Here is a 23966-nt window from a genome sequence, read left to right as displayed (position 1 = left end):
TTCCTTCGTATCTTCTACTTAATAGCGGTAATGCCCTACCTCCCCGTAGGATTTGGGAGGGTCACGTGAGACAACACAGCACATAAAGAACTTTATAACTGTAAATAGGAGATACTATGATTTGTTTATCCAATAAATTCTGTTGCATGCTTATTTTTCACTTATGCCAAAGTTGTTCGTCGTTTAAAAGAATTTGTATTACTATTTTCACATTACTTTCTTTACAAATGAATCCAAGGGTGTGATGGAGCCAATTCAGATGATAGCTTAAGAGCCAACTGTTAATTTTTCAAAGTGATCATTTACACTTCAGAATTGTTTTACTAGTTATCTTGACTTAAAGTGGTGGAGAACTGTTCGTGTAACTGGAACTTTAAAATGTATACTGCACACATTTTTCCCCAGAAAGCCAGTTGAACATTTACGAGTACATCCCTTCCCATCCCTCTTAACAAAGAATAAAAACGAGGGGGAAAAAATCATTTCAGCAACAGTAACCAACCTATCTGTCAGACGTGTCGGTACATGCAACTTACTTCTGCCAAAATAGGGGAAAACCCCAATTTCTCATCTCTTCACTGAAGCTAAGCTTGGTCTAATTACACATTATCCAGTTTCAGGATTTTGTTCTTTCCATTTATATGGTTGTAGTCAATTAAATAAGCATTGATTAACACATACTATGTCTCTGGCACTGTGCTAAACCATGGGGATAAAAGAAAGGCCAAAGACAGAAGTTCTTGCCTTATTCTTTTAAAATAATTTTTATTGGTAACTTTTATTTTCCATAATTACTATCCTACTCAGTAAGACACCACTTGTAAAAAGAATAAGAAAAAGGGGGAGAGGAGTTTAGAAATTTTTAAAACCTTGTCAACTGATTCTGATTCCATACCTGTACCTCTCTACCTCCGTAAAGGAGGGAAGAAAATAGTCTTGCCTTATGAACTGCTGGTGCCAATTCTTTTTTATCTCTGGTTAAAAAAATCCTTCTTTTGGATTTGTATTTCCAATGCTTAGCCCAGTGCACAGCACATAATAAACATGTAATAAATGCTTACTGATAATAAGTATTAATAAATACTAATGTTAAATATTAGCAAATATTAATAGACTAATAAATAATAAATGATGTCAACGAGCATTTATTACAATATAATATATTTATACCTAGTATGTTCTATAATTCTATATTCCATTCAATCATATAATCATAATTATATAATATATAATCACTGATATCATATAAATATGATTGACTCATTAAAATAGCAGAATGTGTCATTCGGTCAGTCAGTCATGCAGTTATTTGATCATACCTTTAAACTCAAATCACTCTAGCTTTTATTGGCCAATAATAGCCCTCTGGCTAAGCCTCAGCAGGTCATTGTTTAGATTTTGATGACTTAGAATGAGGGTAAATGGAAATTGTTTTCTGTTCAGGCCAGAAATTCTACGGGTCTTCCATTCCAAGATTGATGTTTTTGTGATGGTAATTTACCATCTGGTTTTGTTTTGGATTTTGTTTGGTTGTGGTGGTTTAGGGTTTTTTTTTGTCTCAATTCTTACCTAGCCCTTAGTCATAGAATGGACATTGCCTCAGACAACTGAGACCTGGAAAAGACCTTAATTTAGAAAGGCCAAGATCAGTCACTGCATCCTGAGCCATCAACAATGGTCTTGACTTTGTGTTGCTGATGGACTTTGATGACCCTGGAGGAGAGAATGAGACAGACAACTTTGCCTCACTTAAATCCAGTTCACTAACAAGTATAGACATCCACCTCATTGGTTCTCCTCGAGATTGGAGGTAAGCAACAGCAATAACCAAGAAAGTCAGTGAAATGATTGTTCGTCTCTTAAAATTTGCCTACTTAGTTTCACCATTTTATTTTGTCAGTATACATTCTATACCAGTCTATACCTTGCTCTAACGTGGTAGGATGATTATGGGCCAAGTCTGCTTCTTCCTGATTCAGTCATAACAATGAAAGACTCAGACATTATTCTTCTGTCTAGAATGCCTTCCTGCACCTCCGTGCCATGACTTGCTGAAATTGCGTTGATGGAAGGATAGAAGTTCCTCTTTGCATTAAGCAGATGAAACTGAGAATGGTGTTCTGCTCCTCCTGTTTCTCCCAATCAATTTCTTCTCAAGGGTTTGGCTGGAAGTTCCACCACTAAACTGTTGGAGACTGAAGTCCCTGATCCCAGACTAATTTATTGGTTTTATACAGGCCCCACAAAGCAAGTCTTTCAACCAATCAGAAAAAAAAAAAAACAACTTGCGGCATCCAAATGAAATGCCATTAATTGAATGATTCAGTGGAGTTATCCAGGCCTTGTTGTGTACCTAGTTCACACTTCTGGATGATTCAATACAGATGAGTTCTTATCTGATTTTTCTTTGCAATCTTTTGCCTAATTTATGCACTGATTTGGTCAATAGACCCTCATCCTTACAGTATATTAGAGCATATTTTGTGTATGAGTGGGAATAAAGAGCTGCTGGGGTCCCTTTCAACCCCCAAATTCTGTGATTCTATGACAAATTGAGCATTCTGTCAATGATGATTTCAGCCTCTTTCTGCTACTTGTGGTTTGTCATTTTAAAATTGCCACAAGGGAAAGGCAACATATAGTAGATAGAGAGCTGGCTTACAGTCATGACAACCTGAATTCAAGGTCAGTCTCTTCTAGAAATATGGGAATTGAGTGATCCACAATGACTAAATTCAAGAGAAACCAATTATATTGAAATGTAGTGATCAGTTTTTAAAGACAGATTCATAGATCCTTGATTAAGAACCCTTAACTTAAGGGGAGAGGCTCATGGTAAGTTTGCTGATCACAAAAATGATTGATGAGGCTTTGCTGATGAAAGGACCACTTGCTTAAGATGTCATGCCAGCAGTTAGTTACTGCCTTTTCCTGTGTATATACATAGGAATATACATACATTGTATAAAGTGCCTGGAACATAATAACCCTTCATAAGTGTTGTCAATTGATTGACTAATTTCCCTCCATAAATATATCCAAGAAAACCCAATTTCCATCAGCAAGAAGACACTTTTTTTGATATCTGAAAACTTGCTGTACATATAACAAATAAGGTAAAAACTATTACTTGCCAAAATTTTGTTTTGAAGAAGTCTTTGTTTCTGCAGCTGCAGCTGTGACCTTGAAGAGATTAGAGAGGGAAAATTTCTCCCCTCTACAAAAAATGTACTTGTATCGCTAACTAACTCCAAAGAGCAGTGGGAGGCCTTAGTGGATATATAGTGGATATCAGTTGACACGTAGCTATGTTTTCTGCTTTTTCCAAGTAATCTTCTTCATTGTGAGTGGAGATTTATTAGTAGGAAACTGGTATTTCAAAACTCGTTTTGTTTGTCTCTATTTTTTCCACCTTGTCCCCTCCCTTCCTAGCAATGTTTTTCTCAACAGCACATACCCAGCGAGCAAGGAAGAGAGTTTTGCAAGACTTAGCTTACTTTTTAAAAGTAAGAAAAGGGAGATTAATATTGTGGGAAAACAGGAAGTTTTATTTCCACAGTTTGATGGGGGGGGGGGGGTGACCTAGTACAATGAGGTGAAGATCTGAAAACTACTGTGCATGCTCAATAAGTTGTTTAAGGGAAAGCCTATCAGAGGAGGACATGAAGTCACGTGGCCAGGGGACAGTATTGAGGGAAATCCAAAGTTCGGAATTCTATAAGGGTCCTGCCTCATCCTGACATGGTCATAGTCTTTCCAGTGGCCATGCTGGAAGCTACCAGTTCCTTCAGGGGAGGAACATAGAAGGCCTAACCTCCTCTGAACCCATTTTTAATAAATTTTTCTTGATGCCTTTTTTGTGTCAAGTTCATCTCTAACAATATTATATGGAAACATATTCTCTACGTGTTTACGTAAATATAAATGTAACAATTTGCTGTTAAAGTCAATTTCATCTTTATTCGTTACTGCTCCATAAGTGAGTAAATCAACAAATATTTATTAAGTCCCTACAGTGTTCCAGGAGCCATGCCAAGTGCTGGAGGTAGAAAGACAAAATTGAAACTGAAACAAAACTCTCAAGGAGCTCATATTCTATTGGAGAAGCCAACATATGCATATATGAACATTACAAAGTCAAAGGAAAATGCAAAAACAAGGTAGTTAGAGACAGAGAGAGACAAAAAGGAGGGAGGGAGGGAAAGAGCACTAGGGTATGTTTTTGTGGGAGGAAAAAAAACTAATAAAGTTAGATCCTGCAGGATCAAATCAGACTTAGAACACACACCTCATCACTATCTTCTGCCCCTTTGACTGGAGGGCAAAGCCATGAACTCTAAAACCTCTAATTGAGAAGGGGGCTATTTCTCACCTGGCTGTATTACTTTGGCACTTTTCTTATTTCTCCCCCATACCCCCCCTTCCTTGGGTACCTCTCCTTCACCCTTTTCAGCTTCCTATTATGTATTGTCTTTCCCAATTAGACTGGATTAGAGCAGGCTTGGGGAACCTCCAGCCTTTTATTCTACAATTAAATTTGTTCTGTGAAGTTGGATTCAGTCAAAGGGCTGTTCTTGAGGACCTAGAGGGCCACAAGTGGCCGCCAGCTCTCAGGTTCACCACCCTTGGATTAGAAGCAGCTAAGTGGCTCAGTGGATAGAGCACTGGGCCCAAAGTCAGGAAGACCTGAGTTCAAACACTAGCTGTGTGAGCCTCGACAAGTCACTTAACCTCTGTTTGCCTTAATCCACTGGAGAAAGAAATAGCAAATCACTCCAGAATTGTTGAAAAGAAAACTCTCTATTGACTGTGGAGGCACTTAAAAAGGCCCATCAGAGTTCATTACACTCTCTTAGCCCAATTTACTCTTGGAATCTAGTGAAGGCAGTGGAGTCTTGAAATGGTGGGAGAGTAAGCCATCAGAATTGGAAGTCTGAGACAAGATGTAGTTTCATCCCAATATCATTGCCTCAAAGAAGCAGTAAGTGATTGACAAGAAGATCCTTGAAGTCCCTGATCAGCAGATTCACCTGACAGGGATATTAGGACCAACACTAGATAAGAGCTGAGTTAAGTTGAGGTTACTCTTCCACAGGTAATAAGGTGCTAATGGGGTAAATATGCTCTGAGGTACTGAGAGAAATGTTTGTATATTGGTTTTGGCAATGGTCTTGTAAAGAGTAATTGATATTATGTAGTTAAATGGAACTGGGGTGCTAGTCACTGGACCCCTTAAAATGTGAGGAACACAACCCATGAGAGCTTGAGCCAATGGCAACAAAGAAAAAGTTACCTTTAGGGTACCCTGGGATCCTAAGGGAAATATAACTCAGAAGACCTAGAAAGAATGAGTCAGAGCTTCCCACAGTAAAGTACTAGAAAGGAAAGTGAAACAGAAACACGAGAAACAGTCACTTGTAACAGCCTGAGCTACGAGACATTTGCCAACAATTAGAGTTTCAGAAAACTGAATGGGTGGGTCAAAGTTAGGAACTATAAAAAATAATTAGCAGGAAGTTTGAATTATCAAAGTAAAAATCTGATTTTCAATTAGAAAATAATAAGGATTGCTTGTATAGAGCTTATAAAAATTAGCAGGAAGTTTGAATTATCTAAGTAAAAATTTAATTTCAGTTAGAAGACAATGAAGATTATCATACAGAGATAATGGACAGAAATATGTGGGTTTCATCAAGAACAAATCATGCAAATGAATCCTATTTCCTTTCTTATTAGGATTACTTAATTAGGTGATGAAGGGAATATTGTGAATGTATTTCAGCTAGATTTTAGCACAGCTTTTGATAAAAGATCTTATACTATTTTTTATAAATAAGATTAATCAGTCAATAAGCTTTTTTAAGCACCCTTTCTATATACCAGTCACTGTCTTAACCACAAGCTATGCATACAAAGGCATTGTCCCTGTCCTCAAGCTTACAGCCTAACCGAGGAGACAACATGTAAATAAATGTGTGTGTGTGATACATATAGAGTAGCTGGAAGGTAATCTTAGAGAGAATCAGGAAAGGCCTCTTATAGAAGGTAGCATTTGAGCTGAGTCTTAAGGGAAGGTATTCATTGTATATTTGTCCTTCATTGCCAAAGAAGACCATGCTATCAGAGAAATGATGACATGACTTGCACTTGACTTTGTTTTGAGTGAGGGAGAGCTGTGCAAGTCACCAGCCTCACTTCTCCTCCAGAGCCATCTGAATCCAGTGACAAGATATTCATCAGGATGACTGGAGATGATCCAGGATAAGGCAATTGGGGTTAAGTGACTTACCCAAGGTCACACAGCTAGTGAGTGTCAAGTGTCTGAGGTGAGATTTGAACTCAGGTCCTCCTGACTCCTGCACTGGTGCTCTATCCACTGCGCCATCTTGCTGCTCCTTAAGGGAAGGTAGGAATTTTTATGGAGGAAGAGTATTCCAAGCATAACATCAGCAAGAACAAAGGCAAGGAGATGAGAAATGGACAGCAATAACTTTTTGGATACTATGATATAAAATTGTGGGCAGTCTAGATAACTCAGATAAATCCATTCCTTAGGTTACCTGTTGCTGGGGACCACCTGCATATTCACAGCAATTGATGACTGTTCCTAAAGTGTGATGCTTTGCATAAGTATCTATATTCAGCAAGATACTACTGGAGCAGTCTGCAACTATGTGCAGCCTTTCCAGAAATCACTCCCTCACAGCTGGCCCAACATCTGGGTTTTCTCTTAAAGAGGGAAATCTTGGATGTCACTTATGATTACTATACCCATCTCCTTCACAACAACTCAACAGGAGTTGTTGTTGTTTAGTCATTTTTCAGTCATGTTCAACTCTTCATGACCCCATCTAAATTTTCTTGGCAAAAATACTGGAGTGGTTTGCCATTTTCATCTCCAACTCATTTTACACATGAGGAAACTGAGGCAAATAGGATTAAATGGCTTGCCCAGGATCACACAGGTAAGTTTCTGAGGTCAGATTTGAACTCAGAAAGATGAGTCTTCCTGACTTCAGGTCTGGAACTCTCTTCACTGCACTATCCATCTTTCCTCCCTATGAGTATGACCATGAAAGTTTGGCTATTTCTGTTTTTGTCTTTATTTTCAATGAGATATTTCACTTTTTTCTATTTTTTTCATTCTTTTGATTTTGTTTTATTGTTTCTTGGTGTCTCCTGGAGTCATTAGCTTGCCCAGTTCTAATTTTTTTGAGAGGGAGGAGATGAGGGAATTGAGATTGAATGATTTGCCCAAGGTCACATAGCTAATGAGTGTCGTGTCTAAGACTGGATTTGAAGTGAGGTCTTCCTGTCTCCAGGGTCCATGCTCTACTCACTGAGCCACCTCACTGCTCCTCCCAGTTCTAATTTTCAAGGAATTATTTTTTTATACCTCTTTTTTCCATTTGACCAATTCTATGTCAGGCCTGAAGTCAGGAAGACCTGAGTTCAAATCTAGTCTCAGATCCTTACTAGTTGCATGACCCTAGACAAATCATTTAACCCTGTTTGTCTCAGTTTCCTCATATGTAAAATAAGCTGGGAAGGAAATGGCAAACCACTCCAGGATGTTTGCCACGGAAAGCCCATATGGTGTCATGAAGAGTCAGACACGACTGGAACAACTGAACAACAACAGACTTCTAAAAAAACCCTTTCCTTCAATGGATTTTTGTGCCTCTTTTATGATTTAGCTATTCTATTTTTTTAAGGCATTATTTAAGGCATTATTTTAAGGCATGATTTAGCTATTCTATTTTTTTTAAGGCATTATTTTAAGGCATTTTAAGGCCTCTTTTATTACCAAGCTGTTGACTCATATAATTTTCTTGCATCACCCTCATTTTTCCCCCAATTTTTCCTCTACTTTGCATATCTAATTTTCACAATGTTTTGTGATATCTTCTAGGAATTCCTGTTGGGTTTATATATCAAATTCACATTTCTTTTCTTTGAAGCTTTGCTTATAGCTGTTTTGACATCATTGTCTTCTTCTGGGTTTGTATCTTGATCTTCCCTGTCCTCATAGTAACTTGTTATGGTCGTGGTTCTTCTGTTGTTACTGCTTGCTCATTTTCCCAATCTATTTCTTGACTTTTAAGTTCATGTTAAAGTTGGGCTCTGTTCCCAGGGTGGAAGTGGGATTGTTCCAATCTTCAGGCCTTTCTTGTTGCTATTTTCAGAGCTAGCTCTGGGGGTCTATAGGTTTTTGGTTCTTCCAATGTGGTATGATCTAAGGAGAAGTATGGTCACTGCTCTCCTGGCCTGTGCTCTGGTCTTTACCTAGGAAGGGATCTTGTTCCCCTATAGACACCAGTGCTAGCACTCCTCCTGGCCCTGGAACTGTGACCAGGTCCCCTACTCTCCTGTAGCTGCAATTGCTAGTGTTTCCCTCTGCCTTGGAATTGAGACCAGAGTCCCTAGTCCTCCAGAAGTCTCTATAAGCAGTTCTCTCTGCCATGGAACTTTGACCAGAGCCCCTGCTCCTCTTTAGTAACAGATGCTATCACTTCTTTTGGCTCTGGGTCTACAACTAGGAAGTGCATATGAGCAATGTAGCAGGGTCCTGAACCCAGCACCAGCAAAAGTTCCCTGTAATCTCCTTCCAACCAGTTCTCCAACCACCCTACCTTCTTATCCCCCCTCCCTATGTTGAAGCTGCTGCTGTTGCTAATGTAGCCACCTCTAAATCCTGCTGCTGGCTGGCCAGTCTACATTGTGCTGTAGCCCTGACTACCACTCTGATGAGACAGATCTTTCTTGTCACCTCCTAAGTTGTCTTGAGTGGGAAAATTATTTCACCCAAACTTTTGTTGGTTCTTCTGCTCCAGAATTAGATTTTTCTTTTATATTTCAAAGTTTCTTTTTTTCCCTCCTAAATATCATTGTACATATGCTTCGGAAGTTCTGTGATCTCAGAAATGTAGATGGTCTCTCAGAGTGGGAATATCAGTTTATTTACTCCCCTCTCGCAGAAATATTATTGCCAATTTCTTCTTGTAAAGTCTTCCTGAAGCATTCACACAATTGCTAAAGAACTACCTTCTTTTGATCATTGCATGGGAACAAGTAGTGTATCCATCAGTTATCCGTCACTACCATTACAAGATAAATCTATCTCCTACCAGAATTAGATTTGAGGTGTTATTTTAAAGTTGCTTGGAGGGGCATTTGGGAGAGTTTGACTGAGTTCTTCTCTACTCTGTCATCGTAGCTCACTTCCTTGTCCTTTATTTCCTTGAGGCTGCTAGTTGCACCCAGACTTAATTCCCCTACCTCCTGCCCTGAATTCACCTTGTTAATACATCTCTTGTTAACTCATCAATCTAGTAAGACCAGTTCTCATTTCATAGGATTCCCAAACCCCTCTGGACCCTCCCTAGAACTGATATGCATACTCAAAGAATAGCTTAGCTATTAATAACATGGCAGCAGTCACCAATGGAGCAACCCTAGGGATCTATGGTTCACCCTATACTATATGGTTTGGCATTTTCATCAGTATTTGTATAAAAGTTTAGATGGCATGCTCATCACATTTGCAGATAACATAACCTGAAAGTGCTAACTCTCACACTAGGGGTGAGAGAGAATAAGTCAAATATGACAGTTAGGTTAGGAGCCTGGGTATCCCATCACACACTGAATAGAAGTCATGATATGCAAAGCTCTTGACAGGTTACAGCATTGGACTGTTTCTAATAAGCTGGAATTCCATATGGATAGATGTAAAATCTTAAACTTGGTTATAAATAATCAACATCTTAAGTACAAGATAATGGAAGCATAGTTAGACAGTAGTTGTTCTGAAAAAGATCTGAGGGTTTTTCTGGACTGGTATCCAAAAAAGTTCACGTGATCTTGGACTGAAAAAAAAAAAAGAGGCATGTGAGCAGATTGTTTCATTCTTTGGATGCGCATCCCCAATAGCTAGCACAATTCCTGACACACAGAAGGTGTTTAATAAATACTTGTTAATGGATTGAAAGTTTATAGCAAAGGGGCAGCAGGGAGAGATAGAAACAGAATAATCCTGCTGCAGTCTGCCCTGGTTAGATTTCATCTAGAGTATTGTGTTCAGTTTCAGAAAAAATAATTTTAAAAGTACGATGATAATCTTCACAGTGTCCAGATGGTGAGTGGCCTGAAACCGTGGTATTTAGCTAACATTTACATCTAGCTTTAAAATTTGCAAAGTGCTTTATAAGTATTATCTCATTTGATCCTTACAACAGCCTTAGGAAGTAGGTGCTATTATTTTCCCTACTTTGCAGATGAGGAAGCTGAGGCAGAAAGAGGGTTAGATCAGGGGTGGGGAACATGATAGATGTCTGTAACTATTTGAAGGGTTGTCCTTTGGAAGAGAGATAAAACTTGTTTTGTTTAGTCCCGGAGAGCAGAACCTAGAAGTTACAAAGATGGGAATTTAGGCATGAAACCAGGAAAAACTTGCTAACACTTAGAGCTGTCCAAAAGTCTGACGGCTGTGTGTTACTCACCCATTGGCGGGCTTAAAGCAGAGTAAATAACACTTGTCTGATATGTTATAGTAGTGATTCTTTCTGGGTATGAGTTGAACTTGAGAGTCTCTTCCAACTCTCAAAAATGATTCTGTAAATCAGAAGTTGACAAATTTTAAATTCAATTAATTTGTATAGCAGGCATTCATTAACCAATTATAATGCCAAACTAGTGGCTTCAACTTCTGACTCTCCAATAGAAGATAGAGCAAATTTGGTTTGATAATAAACTTCAGGAAAAAGCAACCCAAGTGATTGAAGTGGTTTTTTTTCATTTTTTTTATTTTTAATACAGTTTATAATAGATAAAGCAATTCAAACTTTTGGTCAGGTGATAACACCTTTTTAAAGCATTTACAATATGGACCACATAAGAATTTTTTTTTTTTAAACATAAGCCACCTGAGACACAGATAATATTTATGTTGCTAACTTCACAATCTCTTGAGCTAATTGTCTCCTCAGTATTACTAAGAATAAAAAGACCCTAACGTAATGTTGTTGATCTAAAGTCCTATGCCTAATAACTTAATTTTAGGCAGCCTTGGATGTTCCTCTACCCATAATCTATAATTGAATAGATCTGGTATTAAGCTTACAAACTTTTTGACTATAGGGAATTGCCACCAAGAGTAGGGACATTGCAGCAAAACAATATCTCCCCAACTTCATGTCTGTTCCAGGCAGGAGTAGATTGTCCACTTGTATTCAGTCAGGCTTAAAGTCTGCCAGGTGTCATTGGGGAAATTGAGTCCAGAGAATCCCACCTCAGCCCATACTAAACAGCTGCTCTCCCACTCTTCCCTTGAGATCACCTATGCAGTTCATATCAGCATCTCATGAGTATACTGGCATCACGTAATGGAGGCTCAGATCGCCTTTCTTGCTTCCCATACCTGGAGTTAGATTCAGAAGAACAGTCACTTAGTACTCCCACGTTATCTAAAAATGGCAAGTTCCTATAACCAGGTTAAAATATGATTATAGTTTCACTTTGGCTAAGGAACATCTTTTAGGCAAGTCTTAAGTGGCTTACATGTCTTTCTATACATGTTCTAGTTCCTGATTAAATGGCAATCATAAAATCAAATTTACCATTAAAACCTTGACTTTCCCATCAATGCCAAATTTTGTCAGAGGTTACCTTCCTCTTGGAAAGTTAGACTGAAATTCTTTTCTCCAAACTAAAGATGTCATTGATTTATTCTCAGTAATTAATTCAGTCTATTGTTTTAATACTAATTGCTTTTACCTCACTTTGTAAGGTGACCAATTTTTCTCCCCATCACCCCCCTACCCCCACTTCCTAATACCTTGCATTCTGGTTGCTCCTTCTCTCAATGTACCCTCCCCTCCATCACACCCCACCCCTGTCCTATCCCCATCTTCCTTCTTTTCTTGCAGGGCAAGATAAATTTCCATACCGCTATCCCTGTAATTCTTATTTCCTTATTATATGCAGTAAAAATTCTTGACATTCGTTTCTACTAATTTGAATTCCAACTTCTCTCCTTCCCCACCTTCCTCCCCAGCCCCACTAAGAAGGGAAGCAATTCAATACAGGCTAAACATGTGTTGTTTTGCAAACATAGTAATCATGTTGTGTAATACTAATTATATTGCCCTCTGACCTACCCTATCCCCCTTATTTTTTGCCCCTACAATTGACCTTGTCTCTTCTTGAAAGTGTTTATTTCTAGTGACTCCCTTCTCCCATTTGCCCTCCCTTCTAACATTCCCTTCGCTCCACTTGTTGACTCCTCTCCTACTTTCCTGTGGTGTGATATAAATTTTCATATCAAATTTAGTGAGCATGTTATTCCTTCTTTCAGCCCCATGTGGGGAGAGTAGCTTTATTCCCCCCCCTCCCCTTCTCCCTTATCTCCTCCATTGAATAAGATTTTTCTTATCTCTTTTATGAGTTACAGCCTACCCCATTCTATTACTCCCTTTCTCAACTGAAGTGTTTTCATGTAATTTTAAACCTAATATCAAATCAATAAATAAATGAATGAAAATAATAATACCAAGCATTTATATAATATATACTATGTGCCAGGCATTGTTCTTTAAGAATTTTATCTCACCGGATCCTCACAACAACTCTAGGAGGTAGATGCTATTACATCTATTTTATATTTAAGGAAACTGAGCCAAACATTAAATGACTTACCCAAGGTCACACAACTAGTGTCTGGGGCCAGATCTGAATTCAAGTCTTCCTAACTTCAGGCTCAGAAATACTGCCTTTATTCATTACCAAATATGGTAATTAGAAAATTGATCTTCAACTTCAAAGTTTCAGATTAATTATAAGAAAAAGGCTATGTGGAGCTTATAAATTATATATTTGCATATGACCTTGTCAATACAAAATACCTACATGTATTTGAATTTTGCTCCTTTCTTCTATCAGAAGGGAAGATGGTACTTTGCATCATTTTATTAAAGAGCTGATTTGATAGTGAGCTCATTTAGATCTATTACTAACCATTTTTCTTTACAATGATGATAGGCAGTGTCATTTAGGAGTACTAACAGCATAACATGAAGGCAGTGTAGCTCATTTTGTGGAAGAGAGAGTCACAAAGTCAATCCTTAATATTATGTTTAACTCTTAGGGCACTGTTTCTGTCCACATCAACTTGAATGGGGAATATTTGGATAGAGTCAAAATTGAAATAAGTAATTGATGTTTTGTTTGCTTTGTTCCCTGAAAATCCTACCCCTACTGAGTGAACTCTAATGTTTGTCCTATATTATGCTATAGTATAAAGAAAACCTAATAACCTACTGGTATAGATGTTATTTTAAAAGAAATTATGCTTTGCTTTGATTGAAATCATTAGAATATGCTTTTTGAGGTAATTTCTTGGGACTATAAATCTGACATCTTTCAGCTAACAGATTTGCAAATTTTACTTTTTGTGGTTCCTTCTATTTTCTTTGCCATAGTTATTATGTGTATTATTTTCTTGGCTCATGCTTATTTCTCTCTGCATCAGTTCACATACATTTTCCCAGGTTTCTCTGTAATCGTCATATTAGTTTCTTACAACATAGTAATATTCCATCACATTAATACTATCATTTGCTTAGCCATTCCCAATTGATATGTACTTACTTTGTTTCCAGGTTTTGCTAAGACAAAAAGTGCTACTATAAATATTTTGGTGTATCTGGGGACTTTCTTCTTATCAATAACCTCCTTTGGATTATATGCTTAGTAATCAAATCTCTGGGTAAAAGGGTATGGATATTTTAGTAACTTAATTTACATAATTCCAAATTACTTTCCAGAATGGTTGTATTGGTTCACAGCTCCACTATCAATGCTCTAATGAATCCCTTTTATTTTTACTTCTTCCCTTTGAAATAAAAGTTTCTCACTTGTCAGACCACAAGTCTGACTATTATACCTCTTGAATAATGTGAAGTTATGAAAACTGGCTGCTTCATAAAGATCGCTGATGTTTACCCAGCAACAAAACAAAGTAAGGGAATTTTGCACCAATATTCCTATAAAAGGTCAATTTTGTAAATTTAAGATCCAGCGGACGTAATAGTTTAATGTTGTTATAACCATTTCCTTCCTTCCCCCATTGCAGTAAAATACTCTCATCATTGAAGAAAATATTCAGATACGTTATGAGAAGTTCATTGTCGCTATACATCCATAAGTCTACAATGATGGGGACACTAACCTTCTTGTAAACATCTTTGGCTCAGTAAGAAGGCAGACGAAATTGGGCTTTATGCTGATATTAACAATCCAAAGTGCTTTTTTGATTCCCTGAAAGCTATTTATGGACCAAAAACCTATGGGGCATCACAACTACTCAGTGTTGATGGAGACATGTTGATTAGTGATAAGGACATGATCCTAGAGAGATGGGCTAAACACTTCCATAATGTCCTCAGTAGACCATCATCAATGCTGAGGCCATTGCACTGACTTTTACCTCAGGTTGAATTCAATCCCTCCTTAGCTAAACTTCCAACTGAAGAAGAGGTTTTTAGGGCCATTAGGCTCCTTTCACGTGGCAAAGCACCTGGTGCTGATTCTATTCCAGCTGAGATTTACAAGATAGGGGAACCATTGCTCATACAAAAGCTGACTGAAATTTTCCAGCTTAGATGGTTAAGAGGAAGTCATCCCCCAGGAGTTCAAGGATGCCTCCATTGTCCATCTCTATAAAGGTAAAGGGAATAGATTGTCCTGTGACAATCACAGGGGGATCTCTGTCTTAGTCATTGCTGGCAAAGTTCTTGGTAGAGTCATCCTTAATAGGCTGATCCTTCACCTGGAAGATGGTCATATACCTGAGAGTCAGTGTGGTTTCAGAAAAGGCCAAGGAACAGTTGATATGATGTTTGCTGCCCAACAACTCCAGGAAGAATGCCAGGAGCAGAGCAGAGGTCTGTATACAATGTTTGTAGATCTGACCAAGGCCTTTGACACTGTTAGTTGTGAGGGCTTATGGAAAATTATGTCAAAATTTGGCTGCCCAGGGAAGTTCATCAGTATTGTACATCAATTTCATGATGGCATGTTTGCCTAAGTTTTTGATAGTGGACAATGTTTTTGTGCCTTCCCAGTCACCAATGGAGTGAAACAGGGCTGTGTGCTTGCTCCCATGCTTTTTAGCATGATGTTTTCAGCCATGTTGACAAATGCTTTTAATGAGGATGAACATGACATCAAGGTCAACTACCATACTGGTGGCAAGTTCTTCAATTTGAAAAGGCTACAAGCCAACACCAAAGTGGAGGGAGTGTTGCTGCAAGATTTTCTGTTTGCAGATGATTGCACACTCAGTGCAGCCTCTGAAGCTGAGATGCAACAAAGTATAGATCAAATCTCTGCTGCCTGTGGTAATTTTGGCCTAATAATTAACACCAAGAAAACACAGGTGCTCCATCAGCCACCATCACACCATCCATACATGGAACCATTGGTTACAACAAATGGAGAAGTTTTGAATGCTATGAATAAGTTCACTTACTTTGGTAGTGTACTTTCCAGGGATGTACACATTGAAAATGGGGTTGATGCACACATCACCAGAGCTAGCTCAGTGTTTGGGAGCCTCTGAATAAAAGTTTGGGAGAGAAGAGGTATTAGACTGACTACCAAACTAAAGGTCTACAGAGCCATTGTGCTGACCTCATTGTTGTATGCCTGTGAAACATGGACAGTCTACCAGCGCCATGCCAGGAAACTGAATCTCTTCCATTTGAACTGTCTTAGGAAGATTCTGAGGATCACCTGTCAGGATAAGGTACCAGACACTGAAGTCCTTGTTCCAGCTGAACTGCCAAGCATTCAAACTATGCTTCAGAGAGTGCAACTCTGGTGGGCTGGCCACGTTGTTCAAATGCAAAATGTACTCTTGCCAAAAAGATTATTTTATGGAGAACTCACATGGGGCAGGTGATCATATGGTGGTCAGAAGAAATGAAACAAGGATACTCTTAAGTTCTCTCTCAAGAACTTTGGATTTGATTGTGCAACATGGGAGACACTGGCACAGGACTGCTCAGCATGGCATGCCCACGTCAGAAAGGGTACTGTGCTCTTTGAGCAAAGCAGAATTGAGACAGCACAAAGTAAATGTAGGATGCACAAATTTCAAGTATCCACCTCAAATATTCACATGGACTATCTGTGCCCAACCTGTGATAGAGCATTCTGAGTTCCTATCAGTCTGATCAGCCGTAGTCAGACACACTGAAACTTCACTTTATCATGGTGATGTCATTTTGGTCCTCTTTGAAGAGGAAGGACAACAACCAACCAACCAAACATCTTTGAGGTCACCAAGGCCAACCCCACCACAACTTACCTCAGGGGATAAACCTCCCGTCAGTTGGAATATGCCCTTTCTAAGCCTCAGGAAACCTGTATTTGTCTCCTCTAAAGACCAATTTCGTCAGGCAACTTTTAAGAATGCTGCTATCCTCTGTCATATCAGGCCCTAGAAATTGTGAAAGAAGGTTGAAGATTGTCAAGGTATCTTTTATACTCCAAGAATCTGTGGCTATAGGTCTTGTTCCCATACCTTGCTTTTGTTTGCCAATGGAAGATAATTGAAACAGGAAAAATTACTTTGCTCCAAATTAGTTTGTTCTACTCGTAATAATTATATATTGATTTATTAAAATGCCAAAATACTCTTTGAATGGGTACTGATAGTGTTTAATATAAAATTTTGGAATAATCTCTTTGTTCTCTCTGAAGCAAACTCAGAGAATGCCTCTTCCTATGTCAGCAAAAGCCAGCCAAAGCTGACTCTGCACTCCTTGGGAGACCTTTAACCTATGACATATCTTGAATAATGGGACTTTCCTTTGTATCTTATTATCTATAGACACATACTATGTTATGGCATATTAATGGTAAAGAAAAAATAGGCATCCTGGGTTTCTATTGAACATTGTTTGCCCTTTCCTGTGTCAGTTATCTGTTTGGGGCAGGAAGCCTGCCACTTACTAGTGGTGGGATTTCCTTACCACCTGGGACATATGTTTACCCAGCTTGGAATCTCAAGACCTGACTGACATTGCTTTGTTAATTGTCCTGTCTTACTGAATTTATGATTTGCTTAATTAAGAGAGTTTCTTTCTCACGGCAAAATGTACTTAAGACAGATAATTTCTGTACTAGGTAGTCAGAGTCACCTATGACTCCATAGCGCTATGTAACTGTTTTCTTTATGGGGAACTGATCAATTAATTAATTAAATCATAAAATGTATGCATTTAGCCATGTTGCCTTTTCTTAACAAAGTTTTCAGGTCAACAGTACTAATTGTGATATAAATATATTCAGTATGTAAAGAAGTCCATTGCTATAAAACAGATTCTATTACAGTTAGTAAAAGACTTTTGAAAGAATGTATTCCTAGATTTACTAGGCATCCAGGTGTTACATTAGATAGAGCACCAGGCATGGAGTCAGGAATACCTGAGTTTAAATCACTTACTAGCTGTGTGACTCCTGAGCAAGTCACTTAACCTCTGTTTGCCTCTGTTTCCTCATCAGTAAAATGGAGGTAATATGGCACCTACCTCCCAGGGTTGTTGAGAGAATTAAATTAAATAAAAATTGTAAAGCATTTAGCACATTAACTGGCACATAGTAGGCTATATATAAATGTTAATTATTATTAGGTTTGATTTCCTTTTTGTCTATCAACTGTGGTAGAGGTACTGAACTACTTGTAATGTTAATGGGATCTGAAGATCTTCACTGCCTCACAAGGAGCCCATTGTGGGAAGGACTTGCCTTAGGGGGAAGCTTGCTAATAGGAAGGCTCACACCTTTTGCTAATTTCTAATTAGGCTGTTGGGTTGCGATGCCTTCTGGCTCTGAGAAGTGTATAAATACTCTGAGTTGGTATTTTGCTTTGGGGGCTCTCTTATAAGAGGAATCTTGTGATTCTCTGTTGCAGACTGAGTAGCAGTATGTTCAGACTCGCTCCCCACCCTGCTCAGATGTAAAGGGAGGTATGTAAAGTGTATGGCAATATTGCTTTGATTCAGGCAATAGAGCCCAGTCTGTTGGTCTTTATTTCTCTGTTTATATTTTCTCTGTATTTTCTCTGAAGATCTGCTGACTTTTCCTCCGAATTAGTGAATGTAATTAAAATAGATCGTTGACCTCTTAAACAGCTATCTTTCCTAGTAAAGCAGATCCAAGAACCTGTGCTAGTAGGTCATCCTGGGTGTCCCAGGGTGCTTGTTATTACACTAGTTTACCAGAAAAATTGAAAAGGAGATCTGCAAAGCACTGCACATCCAACATTTTCACTGCCCACGTCACTCTGAATTCAAAGGGACAATAAAATTATAAAATGGAATTTTAAATTTAAAGCATTAAAAATTTATGCTAAAACTGTATTTAGTCAGATATTTTGCCCCTAATCCTTACAAATAAAAGGTCTGCCACTAATAGGAAAAACTGTTTTACTCACTGTAAATGTTAATGGGATGTCAGTTCTCTGAATAATACCAGATTGGTGAGACTCTGGAATTGTTGTAAGGCACCAGTGAAATGTGTCAAAACTTCCACACACAAGTATTACCCACTTACCTCACTGGGAACCCTTCCTACTGCTCGAAGGGATTGTCTGGGCACCCCTTTCTTGGCCCAGAAGATATCCTGAGTCACTCTGGGGATACAACACCAACTTTGAGATCTTGTATTGATAAAACCTTAGGAAATGCCAACAACCTAAACCTACTCAACTGTTTGGTGCACAGGCATGGGCTCCTATGTAAAAGTGGAAAAACCCTGACGAGGCTGAGGGGTGATCGTGGACCCTAAAATGCCGACAGTCCAGGTCATACTCGAATGAATTCGACTCAAGCCTTCTTAAAGCCAAAGAAAACAAAGTTTATTAAAGATTCACCAAACTGGGTTGTCTCTTAAGGAACCTAAGTATTTGTGACGCTTATATTCACAAGCGGGCCAGATAAAATCCCAGCTAGACAGAGTCTGAGCTGGATTGAATCTGAGAGCCTTCATGGAGGCAAGATGGAACTTAAATACAGAAAAGAGTATAGGAGAGATCTGGGAGGTGGTCTGGAAGTCCAGGGTGATGGGAGGAGGGGTTTAGGAAGGATCTTGAGGAAAAGTCCAAGGAGGAAATCCAAGAAGGGTCAAAGGCTGGAAACAGCTGGAGGCTATCATGAGACATACTAGGGGGCAGACTAGGGGGCGCCTAGGTGGGAAGCAGGTGGGGCAATCCAGAGATCTTGATAGGGGCAGTATGGGAATGGATACAGATCTTGATGGGAGTGGTCAGCAGTCTGGAGAATGGGGTTTTGATGGGATCAAGGGTGGGGGGGTGCAACAGAGACCTGAAATGATAATGAAAAGCCCATGGACTTCCTGAGACTGCCCGAAAAAATGGGAAGATTAGATTTGAGTAAGAAAGGCCAGATTAAGTGGGAAGATTCAAGGGGAGCTCAAGGAGGCTCCCAGAGTCTGAACCCCATCAACCCTACTCTACTCTGTACCCCTGAATATTACAGTGATTAAAACAAATGTCCTGCTTGGTAAAGGGAGATCCTTGCCTTAATAGTATAGCAATGTTTAGTCTATATATTCCTAATTCAACCTGAAAAGTTAGTATGAGCTATATACAAGTTCAACAATAGCTGTATAACAGCTTCCCATAAAAGAGAAGGGTCTGTTCAGCTGATTGGGAAATTAACAGTGATGGGGTACAGGCTCTGGTAACCCCCTTGAACTGCATCTTCCCACTTGATCTGGTGTTTGCCTGAGACCATAAGCCTTTCATTGTGTTCGTCCTTCATTGCCAAAGAAGACCATGCCATCAGAGAAATGATGACATGACTTGCACTTGATTTTGTTTTGAGTGAGGGAGGGCTGTGCAGGTCACCAGCCTCACTTCTCCAGAGCCATCTAAATCCAGTGACCTGATATTCCTCAGGATAACTGGAGATGACCCAGGATGCAGTGGGAGGCCTTGGGCCTTTTAGGCCAAGGTCTTTGTGATGGAGTACAAGCCCAAGCCAAGACCTTTTCCCCTTGGATCAGGAGGACTTTTGTCACATTTGTCTGCAAGGCCCCAGAAAGTCTGGCCTTGGGTGGGAGTGCTTCTTGGATTTCCCTATCATCTCCCTCAGCCCCATACTCCCTATCTGATCAACATTTAGCATTCTCTTCCTTGGACCCTAGCATCCTTTTGATATTCCGGACTATTTAGCATTCTCTTAAAGTCCAAGTTGCCCAGACAGGTTTGTGGATTGTCTGAATTACCAGCCAGTCCCATCAGGATTCTCCCTGGGGTTGATCTATAGAGACCATCCTTGGGACCCCAGACTATCTGGGGACACCTGCTTCTGGCCCAGGCCCTCCATTGTCTGATATCTCCTGATTGCCTACAGCTGTTTCCAACACTTGACCAGTCACCCCCTCCTTAGACTTCTCCTCAAGACCCTCCCTAAACCCCTCCTCCCATCACCCTAGACTACAGACCACCCCTAGATCCCTCCTACAGTCTTTTTCTGTATTTAAGTTCCATCTCGCCTGCATGTAGGCGGGCGCTCTGGTAGGATCCAGCACAGACCCTGTCTAGCTGAGATTCTATCTGGCCCACTTTGCAATTCAAGTGTTACAAATGGTTAGACTCCTTAAGAACCAACCCAATTTGGTGAATCTTTAATAAACTTTGTTTTCTTTGGCTTTAAGAAGGCTTGAGTTGAATTCATTCGAGCAGGGCCCAGGGTGTCAGTATTTTGGGGTCCCCAGGACCCCTAAATTTCATTACATGTGGTACCTGGGCATCTTTTGGCCATCCAAATTTACCTTCCTTTGGAGAGGAGAAGGAAGGGGAGGGGGAGGCATTATAGCTTTGTCCAACTGCCTCTGACTGCTTCCCATCCATCCTTGACTTCTGGAATACCCAGTCTACTTCCCACCCTAGCCTTCCTTTTTCTGTTTCACAGCAAAATCCCACTCTCTGGGTTCTGACTTCTAGTCATACCAGCCCCATTAAGATCTTCCCTAAACCCCAGACTACTAGAACACCCCCAGATCCCTCCCACAGTCTTTCTGTACATAAGATCCTTCTGGTTTCCATGAGTGCTCAGATTCAATGACTCAGATTCAATCTAGCTCAGGTTCTATCTGGCTTGCTTGTTAATATAAGCATTACAAATGGTTAGGCTCCTTAAGAGTCAACCCAATATGGCAGATCTTAAATAAACTTTGTTTTTCTTTGGTTAAAAGAAGGCTTGAGTTGAATTCATACAGGCAGACCCGGGGTGTCGGTATTTTGGGGTCCCAAGCATTCCAAACCTCAACGTCATGGTTCCCTGACCTCAACAGCAAGATCTCTGAAAGTTTATTTTATTTTGTTATTTAATTAATTCAAATATGTAATATATTACATTATGTGCAAATTGTATTTAATTTCTATTAGTAATTATTTAGATATAAACAAAATGACTATGTATCAATGATAATATAATATAGTTGTATATTATTGAATTATTTCAAATTTTTTGTTTTTATGAACTCAAGAAACACCAACAGACAGGAAAAATTTCATATAAAAAAAGAACAGAAAAATAAACTGTATATAAAACTACAGATCTCTATTACATACCTTTTTAAAAATGTATATAATAAATTTAGTATGTTAGTTCCAAAGCAGTTCCATTTGCCTGTGCTTTCCTTTAAACCACTCTGTTCTCTTCTGTGCATTTTTAAGTAAATGTTGCCTAGTACTCCAAATTGATGAGGGTCAAGAAAGGTGCAGGAACCGCTGGAGATCCCTGTGAACCAAGTCTGGAAAGAATTCACTTAAGTGAATCTTAAGTCAAGTAGGCAAAAAGGTTTATTATTATTAGACCTTTCAGTGGGCAAGAGTTCTTAGGGAACCTGCAATTTAAAAAGAGTTATGGATAAAGTTTATATAGATTATTCTATAGTAAGATATGTACAAAATATGCTAACTAGGTGCTTTGGGGTATGATTAGGGAGTGGTTAAGGAGTGCTCAGTTCTTAAAGGAACATGCACTTTTGTTATCTACTGCACAGGTATGTTGCCCAAAATTCATGGGGTAACAGCCCAAAGAGGGACTACATGGAGGTGTGGTTTTAGGCCTGAAATGTCACTAAGTCAACCAGCAGTCAGGGCTGACTAGAAAAAATCAGGCTTCTTTTATCAATGTCTTGTTAGACAAGATTAATGGAAAGGGAGTACACATAGATCTAAGTAGAAGATACATATGATTGGTCAATGAGTAGTAAATGTCGCTGTGACCCCAGTGCACAGCTAGTTTAGTCAGTATGCAGCTGGCTCTAAGTGATAAATTTTATAGGTGCAGCTGACTACTATGGCAGAAAGGGAGATAATTGTTCCTGCTGGGGCAGGGTGTCCTTGAGCTGGAGGGAGACTGCCTGAGAAAGTGTCTTGAGGTTAGAGAGAAATGCAATTTTTAAGAGAAATGTGATGTTAGAATTGGGGTCCAAGCTCATGCATCCAAGCACTCCATTAAAATCACTAGTAGTAAGAAAAATGAAAATCAAAGCAAACTCTGAGATTTCACCTCGCATTCTACAAATTGGCAAAGAAGACAAAAGATGGAAACAGAATTAGAAGGTCTGTGGAAATATAGGTGCTGGTACATTATTGGTGGAGCCATGAATCAGTACAACCAAACTGGGAAGCAATTTGGAATTATACAAATAAAGTTACTCAAATGTCCATACCCTTTGACCCAGAGATTCCATTACTAGGCTTATGCCCCAAGGAGATCACTAATAACAAGAAAGTCTCCATACACACCAAAATATTTGCAGCAATACTTTTTGTGATAGCAAAGAACTGGAAACAAAGTAGATACACATTAACTGAGGATTAACTAAATACATTTTGGTACATGAATGTAATGGAATATTACTGGGCTATAAGAAATGACAAATATGATGACTATAGAGAAGCATGAAAAGCTTCACATGATCAGATGCAAAGTGAAATAAAGTCAAGAAAACAATTTATACAGTAACTATATCTATGTAAACAGAAAGAATAGCCATGAAACAATAAAAAATTAAAATTGCAAAATTATAAAGAAAAAATATGCCTTCAAAAAAAAGAAATATGAGAAGAAACCTTTCCTACCACACTCCCTTGTAGAGGCTGAAGTCCAAGGTATGATACACTGCACATATTTTTTCAGACTTTTTTGATGTAGTTATTCATCAAATATACTGATCTTTTTCTCTTCTTTTTAAATTATTTGCCTGATGGAATGATTCTCTTGGAGGGTGAGAGTAAGGGATGCTAAGGAAAGTCTTGATTTAAAAAAGATATCAATAAAAATATTTTTTAAACAAAAAGAAAAAATACTTCATTTATATTTTTTCCTGTTCTCTTTTTTGTTTTCGAATCATTATCACTATCATTATCCCTCCTTTGGTGGGAACAATATCATTAGACTTTATACCATGCAGATTAGGCTAATTTTTTTCCCTGAAAAGTTCTGAAACTATCCTTAAGCATTGAATGGCTCCGGGAATTAAGATTTGGGCAGTTAATGCTACTTCCTGATCTTGGGAGGCTCAGGTGTATGACCACAGGCCACCAGTCTAACACCAACACAAGAGAGCTTCATTCAGTTGAATCAAAGTTTCTATCTCCAGTGAATACCGTTGTCCTTTTCTGAATGTCCTTTCTTTACTATGGCTTAATATGCCTTCTTTTGTTAACTGTTAAACGAATTCTAAGTGTCTTGTTTTATTCTAATATTAAACCTGAAGTACTAGCCTGGCTTGAGCCACATCAAGCCTACTAAAACCCCAATTTCACCGCTCATATACAAAACCCCAGAGGCAGCTAGGTGGTGCAGTGGATAGAGCACCAGTGCAGGAGTCAAGAGGACCTGAGTTCAAATCTCACCTCA

The sequence above is a fragment of the Notamacropus eugenii genome, chromosome 3, assembly GCF_028372415.1.
Source record: "Notamacropus eugenii isolate mMacEug1 chromosome 3, mMacEug1.pri_v2, whole genome shotgun sequence".
Classification (NCBI taxonomy): Eukaryota; Metazoa; Chordata; class Mammalia; order Diprotodontia; family Macropodidae; genus Notamacropus; species Notamacropus eugenii.
The sequence above is the reverse complement of the archived record's forward strand: the minus strand, read 5'-3'. Positions refer to the sequence as shown.